This window comes from Nannospalax galili, unplaced genomic scaffold (assembly GCF_000622305.1).
Source record: "Nannospalax galili isolate Female #2095 unplaced genomic scaffold, S.galili_v1.0 scaffold255, whole genome shotgun sequence".
Lineage (NCBI taxonomy): Eukaryota > Metazoa > Chordata > Mammalia > Rodentia > Spalacidae > Nannospalax > Nannospalax galili.
In genome coordinates this window covers 5,757,125-5,767,643 of record NW_008338999.1, presented here as the reverse complement: position 1 = coordinate 5,767,643, position 10,519 = coordinate 5,757,125, and positions in this window count along the sequence as shown.

Below are 10,519 nucleotides of genomic sequence, written 5' to 3'. Positions count from 1 at the left end.
GGGACCAGGGTCCCTTCACCTACTGTGCGCTTTCACTTCATAAGTCTGCTCTCCTTCGCAGGGGTCCCTCTGGCTATTGTCCACTTACACCCCATGAGAGTGTTCTCCACAGGCATCTCTTTGGCAGTTGCTCATTCTCGTGCCTCATTTTAATCTGTAATAAACTCTATCTTCTACATTATGTCTCATTTGAATTATTTTCATAGAGATGGCAAGTGTCAGGGAGCAAGAGGAGTTCAAATCAAGATCCCAGTAGCAACAGGTCTTGGAAATGATCCTTATTTGGTCCATGTGTGCTCTATCTGGGGCAAAGGGATGTTTGTTCACATCTCCCTAGGAAGTCATGCAGCACCTATAAATATGGATACAGAGGGGGAATATGGAAGGCTGGCATGAATCTGGGTTCTCCGTTGCTTTGGGGAGTTGCCAAATCAGTCCTAGGTTTCCCACTTAGCGCCTCTGATTATATATATATATATATATATATGCTCGGATTTGTTTAAGATGCTGTTTATATTTCTGGGAGGCTGAGGATAAGGCATAGGTTCTGTTTCTTGGAGCTACATTCTCTAACCAATAGATCTCCAAGAATGCCTGCGTTCTCAGGGGTGAATTTTCCATTTAGATACTTAGGTGGTTATCCAAATCACAAGCCCTCCTTTATCGACCATATGTCTGACTTCATTTGCTCACAATTTAGTCTTGTCAGCACTTGTAAATCCTTTTCCCTCCATGAATTTTAAGAACTCCATCTAAATGAATTTGAAACACAGATTAGGCTGAGCACTTAGGGGCTTACCCAATTTCTTTAAAGTGGGAAAGTCTTCCTTAAGAGGAACACACAGTGTATGGATGGAGGCACACTGGGTGCTCCCTGAATACATGTGGTAAGGTTGTTAATGCCATTCACACCAAAACAGCTTTCTCTCAGGTTTTTAGTGGTGTCCACGCATCATTTAAATGTGAAAATTTGGTTTTTTCCATATTTGTGCTTTCCCGATTTTCAAGAAATCTTGGTTCTGACCCTTCCCCCCAAATCACCTGGCCTTGCCCTAAATAAATAAGTTTTCATCTCTTTCAGTTATGGGGAAAACAACCTAAATTGTTCACTCACACATTTCTTTCTGTATTAATATCTTTATTGTGTGTGTTTATATACGACGCATGTGTATGAAAGTGCACGCCACGGCATGCGTGTGGAGGTCACATGACAACGTTTCAGAAGTCGGTTCTCTCCTTCCACCTGTGGGTTCTGGGGATCTTATTTATAGAGCACTGAAAATTATTTTGGCTGATTTTCTTTTGAGGATTTCTCTCTTCACCCATTCGTTTTAATTTCATTCTTAAAATGTAGCTTGAGACGTGTGCATGACCAAAGTCTATTTTAGAAAGCGAGATATTAATTGCACAGGCACATTTTAAATTTGGGCTTAATTGAATCACAGATAAAGAGTGTACAACTTCATTTAACTTGTCTCTTTATCTCTAGGTACACTATATGTCCTCTTTATCTCTAGGTACGCTATATGTCCTCTTTATCTCTAGGTATGCTATATGTCCTCTTTATCTCTAGGTACGCTATATGTCCTCTTTATCTCTACGTACACTATATGTCCTCTTTATCTCTAGGCACACTATATGTCCATCCATCAGCCCTGGAAAGGTTTTGTTTAGAATCACTAGCCTGAATCTTTATTCCTTCCAAGGTCTCCCTTGTTCCCGTGTGTTGGTGGCCAGCTTGCCCTTTCCCTTTGACTTCTTCACCAGAGCACTATCCACTAGGCATTATTTATCTCACAGGACTTCCTGGAGTTGGGAGCTCAGGGCTCATTCCAAGGAATTTCACAAAGAACTGAAATCATTATGGGTAGGGAATCAGGGCATATTGCATTCCTTGACGTCAGCTGGTAAGTTCTTAATGAGCCTTCAAATTTCCCATCGTGGTGATCTGTAAGTTTTCTTCAGTGAATGTCTGGCTTATTGTATCCTAAGTATACATGGTTATCTAAGTAACGTGTTGAAGTGGCAATAGCACAGATCTGGGGATAAAAGACTGCTGTCAGTTTTTTTATTAATGTGGTTTCAAATGTGTAGCTGAACTTATAGAAGTCAGTTGTGGAATGGAGTTTATCTTACTCTTATGAGGTGATGGTACGTGATATGGAGTAGCTGAAGGTGATTTATATACAATAAAACACTTTAAACAAATAGCTATAAAATCTCTCCACTGAGTGAGATTTTACTCTGAAGTAATTTAGCTTTCAATCCAAGTCTATTAATAGCACTTGTCCTTGCTAGGTGAAGGTAAGATCTACCCTAGCCCTGTGGTCTGTGACACTGATGATATTGTCACGTTTGGGTTCAAATCCTGATTTTTTCTGCTTACTTTTGTGGTATCTTGATCATTGGTTTGCTCAGTCTTTCTAAGTCACAGTTATCTAGTCTGTAGACATAGGACACTGATCTTTCAACCCCAGTTAAGCTGTTTCAGGGATTTATGAGACAAGCTGTCACAAAGTAGTTCTTATGGTGCCTGATATACAAAAAATTATTAGCTAGGTGTGGTGGCGCATCTCTTTAATCCCAGCACTCAGCAGGCGGGTCTCTGTGAGTTCTAGGCCATCCTGGTCTACATAGTGAGTTCCAGGACAGTTGGGGCTATGAGGAGATCCTGTCTCAAAGAGACCAAAAAAAAAAAAAAAAAAAAAAAAGGAAAAGAAAAAAAGAAAATTGTGTTATTAAATTATTAAATGAATGAATTTATTACCCTTGATCCAAGCTGATGACGTGATTCTTAGATGATGGCTGACATTTCATTTTTCTTCCCTATAAAAGGGTAACGGGGTGCCACGAGGCACACAGCCTACTTCAAGAGCACAGGCCAGAGGTGGAAGCAGCATAGGGCTTTTTTCGTCCTTAAACTATTTTTTGCCATTTAATTTAAAGTCATTCTAATTTCATTTTAACTCATTCCATATTCTGCCATAAATGTTGAACAATCTTTTATAGCTACTGTGACTCCATTTTTCTGTCCAATGTTTGATATATTATAATTTTGATTTGTGCCTTTATTTATAAGGGTAATATTGTAAAGGAGCAATATTAAAACAAAACTTAATCATACATTTATTTAACTTTAATATTGGAAAGAGGATTAAGCTTGTATGTATGATCATAGTACTTAAGGATTTATAATACAGATTAATGAAAGTATTCCCCTTAAAATTTAGAAGCTATAATTAGTTTCTGTAATGAAACTCCACCAAAGCCACACACCTTGCCCAGTCCCAAACTCCTCACATCTCAGTAAACTTCTGTATAGTTAGAATTGCCATTCTGAAGCCGTGGATCTTTGCTTAGGATTTTTAATATTTTATTTATTTTTAAAATTTTCTGTGCATGAGTGTATTGTCTGCATGTATACAAGTGTACTGTCTGCATGTATACAAGTGTACTGTCTGCATGTATACACGTGCACCTTATTGTGCACTGTCCAGGGAGGTCAGAATGAGTGTTGGATTCCCCTGGAATTGGAGTTACTGCCATGTGGGTGCTGGATCCTCTGTAGGAGCAGTCAGTACTCTTAACTGCTGAGCCATCTCTCCAGCTTAGATTTATTTTATTTTTAATTATGTATATATGTGTGTGCTTATGTGATTGTATGTGCATGTGAGTGCAGTTAGGTGCCCATGGAGGCCAAAAGAGGGTGGTAGATTCTCTGGAGCTGGAGTTACAGGTTGGAGTTATAGGCAGTTGTGAACCACCTGACATGGGTGCTAGGAACTGAGTTCAGGTCCTCTGCAAGAGCAACATGTGCTCCTAACCACTGAGCCATCTCTCCAGCCCTAAGACTCATTTTACAGGAATATACTTCAGTGGAGATTAAACATATTAAAGACTTGTGTTCATTACATATTTATCTGTTTCTAAGGACACTGCTGAGGATCTGATGTGGATGTCACGTAGATGGAAAATTTAACACCAAAAGGATTTAGGGATAGTAAAAGTAAATGAGAAAATAAATGAATTTTATTGATAGACATGTTCCCGCCTGAGCTTGGAGTAGGCTGATTTATATTATTGGAGTATACCCTGCTAGGAAATCCCACTCATGAATATATACCGTATACAGGACCCTGAAGGTATTTGTTAAGTTGCCCTTTGCTGATCAGTTAAGGTCTAGGATAATTTAAAATATTTTATTATTTATATTTTAATTTTATGTGTATTTGTGTATTACCTGCATGTATGTAAGTGTACCCATGTCGTGCAGTGCCCACAGAGGACAGAAGAGGCCATCAGATCTCTTGGAACTGGAGTTATGGACAATTGTTAGCTGCCATGTAGGTGCTGAGAATTGAACCCAGGTCTACAAGAACAGCCAGTGCTCTTAACCACTGAGCCATCTCTCCAGCCTCAGGTCTAGAATAATTTAAAGGAATGCAGCATGTGTGGCCATCCTACCAACTCCCCTGTGACTTCAGACTTTCTTCATTAATTCTTGCTTTACTTCCATGCGCTTAAACTCTCATATGTAAGTAAACAATATCAAAGTAAACTCATATCAAGTAAACAATATCAAAGAAAAGGCGTACTTTCCTTGGTTTCCTTTTCTTACTTTCCATCTGCTCATTCATCTGGTTTCCCCCTGCTCTCTCAGCATGTACACTCTGGTGTGTGTGTTCCCCTAGCATCCTTATCCACTCCCAGCGGCCCATGTTCACATAGTTTTGGACTTGACTTCCTGTAACATCTGATAGTGTCTCTTGAAATTTGCACACTGTTTTTTGGAGGGTTCTTTTTCTTGCCATTTGTTTCTTAAATGATGCTGCTGTATGTGGTTAAGTCTTCAGTCCCTATCCTCACTTTATAAGTAGTCATTGTATGATCTATAGATGCCTTCGTACAAGCCAATGTCTCATATGCGAGTCCTCCATTGTCTCTTTCAGGTTCCAAGCTCATTCTTCTTTCTCCTTTTTTTTTTTTAACCTACATGTATGTTATTCCACATTGCATGCAATACCTGTGGATATTAATTAGGATCCCCTGGAACTGAAATTATGGATAGTTGATAGCCACCATGTGGATGCTGGGAACTGAACCTGTGTCCTCTCCAAGAGCAGTCAGTGCTCTTAGCTGCTGAGCCATCTTTCCAGCCTCTCTCCCCCATGTTTCTTATTATCTACTTCAATTCTCTCTCTGAATGTAGGAATGACTTTTATAAAAAAAGAATCTGGACTGAAGACTTTTAAATAAACTCGCAACCAAAAAGCTAATGCAAGCTTACAGAACCATGTGCTCTTGTGACCTGGGCACCTGACCTTGATTCTTAGGAACCACAATTTAAGGCTTCATCCCAAGATAGGGAGAAAATATGGGTTTGCTTGAGGATTAACATTTCAAAGCAGTGAAAGGCAGAATATTGTCATTGAAAACAATGAAGATGGAGAAGAATGCTTGACCTTTTGTGTATGACGTATTTTATGCTGGGGTGAAAGGGCCAGATTGTCTGATAAGATAATGGATCCAAGTTTGTAATACCCCCAAATTGATGCTGGGTGAGGCCTAGGTCAAGGGCACAATTCCAGGGGAAATCTGGGGCAATGGGTGCCCTCCAAGTTCAGGCCCACTCTTTAAAACTGGAGTCAGGCTGTTTATTTATGTATAACTGTAATGTGACATGGTACATGCTGTGTCTGAATACCTCACAGCTAATTTAAATATACTAGGTCTAACGTGGAAATCTTCTCTTTAAATTTGATTTCTTTCAGCTCCTTGCAATGGATTTTCTTTCTAGAAAGTTCTTTCCTCCCTTAGCCACATGGCAAAGTTAAATGTCAACCGAAGAGTGAGCTCCTTTTCTCTCTCTATGGTATAGTTCAGATAGAGCTTGTTATGTTTACACATCTCTGATATAAAAGTTTTATATTTATATATTATTTGTGTGTGTATGAGAGAGAGAGAGAGAGAGAGAGAGAGAGAGAGAGAGAGAGAGAGAGAGAATGTGCATGCCACAGCACGTGTAGGGAGGTCAGAGGACAACTTGCATTAGTCAGTTCTCCTTTTCCATGTGTGGGTCCCAGGGATTGAACTCAGGTCATCTGACTTGGTGGCAAGTGCCTTTACCCACTTTTAAATGTCTCTAAAGTGAGTACTAAGAGAGGAGTTTTTTTTGAAGGCAGTTAAGCCACTTAGAATGCCACAGAGTAGAATTTATTTGCCAGATGACATCACCACAGTCCAGAGGCAGACACTCAGCTTTGTGTATTCAGAAATCAGCCTCAGCTGTGTCTCGGTTAATAAGAATGATTGAACATCAAGATGCTAACACATGCAGAGGGACTGCACAGAGCTCATTCTTTCATTTTCAGATGAAAAACATCTGGGAAACCAACTTGACATTCACATTTGTCTGATAAGTACTTTTGCTTCCTGCAGATAAGCAATAACGAAAGCCTGAAAGCCCGATTGTCAGGGTGGTATGTGATGAGCCTGGGCTCCCAGCAAATAAATTCATATACCTCTTATAGTTATATACATCTTATAGTGTCAATATGTTATGGCTTCAATAACAGAGAACATTAATCTCAGGAAGAGGGTTTCACCTTTAGATGGGGAAGACTATCCCAGGACCCTCATGAAAATTTCCCCTGGGGTGGTATTTGGACAAGACAAGCAGACATTTGCCTCTTTCCTCCCATATGTAACATTCTGTTTCTCTGTATATTTAAACAGCTGACCTACCTTTGTGTAACTAATATATTCTTTCTGGGTTTAATGTTGTAGTCTAAATTTTACTCTGAGGATCAGTTTCTTTCTTTAAGTAGGATTATAAAGTCTTTAAATTTCTTTGTTTTTAATGTAGAGGAAAAGATCTGTATGCTGTGCCAGCATTTATTTTATATGTTTTCTTACATAGGGACATGTAATCTCCTAGGAGTTAGGGACTGTGATTTATCAGTTCTGGTACCCTGATACCTAGCCCAGAATTAAATCATAGACAAATATGTTATATAAATGGTGCTCATTGTCACTGACTTAAAAATACCTCTAAGTAAAAGAGTATGCATAATGTGTAACGGTTTCAACATTTTAGAAATACTGATTTATTTTGGTGTATTCTATAATTCATCTTCTTCATCAGGAAGTAAGGTTAATTAATTAAAAAGTATTAAAAAAGGAAAAATAGTTACAAATAAAGTTACTAGCTTATAATTCATTACATTAAAATATTCATATGTTAAAATATAATAAGCTGATATTAATGAGATTTAGCTAATTGACAGTACAGGATTATTTATTATATTGTTAAATTACAGATAGCCGAATGTGTATGTGTGTGTGTATGTAATCAATGGCTCTCTAATTTTGAATGATCTTGATCAACAAGTTTGAAATTCAGCACCATTTTTGAAAAAGGACACAGATCAATTATTCTAAACAATAGCTATAATGTTTATAAAGTCTGAACAGCTTACACACAAGTTTATGGTCTGCTCTCGTATTTATGCTTTGTAATCCATTTTGATGGATTTTAAAACTTGATAAACATTTATGAGGCTCCCTCTGTGGGGTTTTTTGAGTCTTACATTTGTTCAAAGCCACGGAAGCTATTTTAATGCAGCTTCAATACAATAGCAGATTAAGAAATATTATACGAAAGACTTATTATCTACGTTATTGTCCTCAAACTTGTGGACCAAATAAAAATGGAAGTGGACAATTACAACCTCTGTTTACTAAGCTGGGGGCACAATTAGGAGACCAAATGATGCTTTCAAGATTAAATGAATTTATGTTAAAAGTCAACTTATATGAATTTGATGGGTTGTCACCACTGGAGAGAGAGTTAGGGTATTTTGGAAAAGATACGGAAGTGAGAGTTGGCGATGACCGGTGTCCTTAAGCAATATCTCTCTTTAATTCTTTGCTCTTTGGATCTCTCTCTCTCTCTCTCTCTCTCTCTCTCTCTCTCTCTCTCCCTCTCCCTCTCCCTCTCTCTGTGCGCTTACATGAGCATGTGCATGTGGAAGCCAGTGTTTGTTACAAGGTGTCTTGCTCAATCATCCTCCACTTTATTTATGGAGGTATGGTCTCATCGAATTGTGGGAATCAGATGGTTCAGCAGCAAATACATGAACACCTGCACTATCAATGGAATGCCACCAGCAGAAACATTCCCAGGGGAATGGCTTAGGGAGTAGCTCTCACAATATGTCTGTATTTTTGGGACAGGAGGTTGAGTTGTTTTCTATGCACTGTTCTGGTTCTAATATTGCACCTGTAACATAGGGCTAGAGAAGATCCTTGAAAATTTGAGGCAAAGAGCACAGTTTGCTTTGGTTTCTTGGAAGAATAGGGTATCATTACATGGACAAAACCACTTGGCTTATGTTAAGCATGAATATAGTATAAAAAACCAGCTGTAGAAATAAACAGGCCATTGCCTATGATGGTACAAGACTCAGAACAGAGTTGTCCTGTCTTTTTCATTGTGCCTCTGGTCTAGGCTTTTGTTCTTCCTTCTGGTCTGGTCAGGCCCTAAACCCCAAACTTGCTAATTTGATTGGCTAGTCTAGCATCCAGCTTGTCTTGGGGATCCCCCTTGTCTCTTCCTTTCGAGGTACAGGATTATGCAGACTGGTTGTCACACCTGCCTGACTTTTACATGGGTTCTGGGGAGCTGAACTCTGGTCCTCATCTTGTACAAGTGCTTTATCCTCTGAGCCATCTCCCTAGACCCCTAGTTCTTTTTCCCTTTCTCTACCTGATTGCAAAGTGCTGGGACGTGTGGTCCATTACAAGATCTGGAGGTAGAATCAACTGCTGAAAATAACTGTGATATTTCTTAACATAACAGTTCAAATGTGCAGATGGTAGTGGTGTATGTGTCTTTTTCTCACTTGTCTAAGCTGAGATTGATGGTGTCTGCCATCTTTCTACCTAGAGGGCAAAACAGTTCTGTAAACATGTCCCTCTCCAACACTATCTACCTGAGGAGGAATGGATGAGGATGAAGCATGAAGGAAAATTACATATGCTGCCTGTTAGTGATTATTCCTCTGTCTGAATATGATGGTCCATGGTGGGGGTCGGGTTAATATGAATAAAAATGGAAAGAAACGGAAAAAACAATGGAAAAGAACACTAAAAGGAAGAAGTAACAGTATCTTGCTACAATGTGAGATGCTGACAGTAAGGGAATGATACTAATTCAGAGCTGGGTTTTCACCCAGGAAAGGCTCCATAGATTGCAGAGCCTAGGGCAGAAAAAATATGGGGCTCTGTGTTAAAAAAATTAAGAATTTCAAGTCAGCCAATCAGTATAGATCTTCAGCTTGGAAGCTGGTTCTTTGCCCCACTGGCATAGGACATTTGCCTGTCAAAACATCAGCCTTTGAAGCTGAAGTATCAGGGTGAGTCCTAGAAAATTAATGAGGCGTTTGATTGTAGTTAATTGTATGACACTTCCTGTTGACATTTCCTAAGACCTTGTGGATGAACACTTTCAATAATGCTGACATTGCTTTACCGTTGATTTTCCATTTTATAGGTTATCAACAGTACAAAGAACTTCTTCAGAAAGTAATACTAATAATGGCTCTTATACAATATTTGAAACACCATTTGGTAGACAATTTTAAAAGATTTTAAAATTAACATTATCATACATATTTATGCATCTATTTATATATAAAGAGAAAATCAGCGTAAGTAGAATATTCATCACCTCAAACATTATCACTCCCTTGTGGCCAGAACATTAAAAACTTCAATCTTCTAGCTATTTAGAAACTAAAGTAAATTATTGTTAACCATCGTCACCTATTGTGTGATAACATCCTGGAGGATAGTCACCCTATCTGATTATAACCTTGTACTCACTGACTAAATTCTCCTCGGATTATGTTCTTGTCTGACTTTCATTTATGTTTTATTGCACATTTTCCACATTTTTTCTCTGAAAATCACGTAGTCAAAATGAGTTTTCTTAGATGCATTAAATGGCTTAACTTTTGACTAAATAAAGTGTAGCAAGTGACAACACGACTAACATTGTGATTCCAATCTGCAATTATTTAAAAATGTAAAACCGCCTATGGGTCTACTTTTCCTACAGTTTCACCTTTTCTCTGAGAACAACTTTGTCCCTCCCACAGTGGAACATGACTTGTTTCCCAGTTCGTGCTTCCTTCTGTCATATTTTGTTGATTCAGGATGTTATCCTCTCCTTAGCTGCCTGAGATGTATTGCTAGGTTCTAAGAATAGACTTAGAGATCAACATCATTATTATGTATTGAAAGTATAAAAATGAGAGCAGCTTAAATGCAGCAAATCCACATCTATGAATAAAGTCAGTTCTTCTATAATACAATTGTTATGTTCCCAAGAAACCTTGCATTATTAATGACAATGTATAAACATTTGATTGGCAGCAAAGGAGTTTAGAATCTAGACAGTTTCAGAATCATAATTACAAGGTGATTTTTCCAGTACGAATTTCAGTGCTTTGTGTAT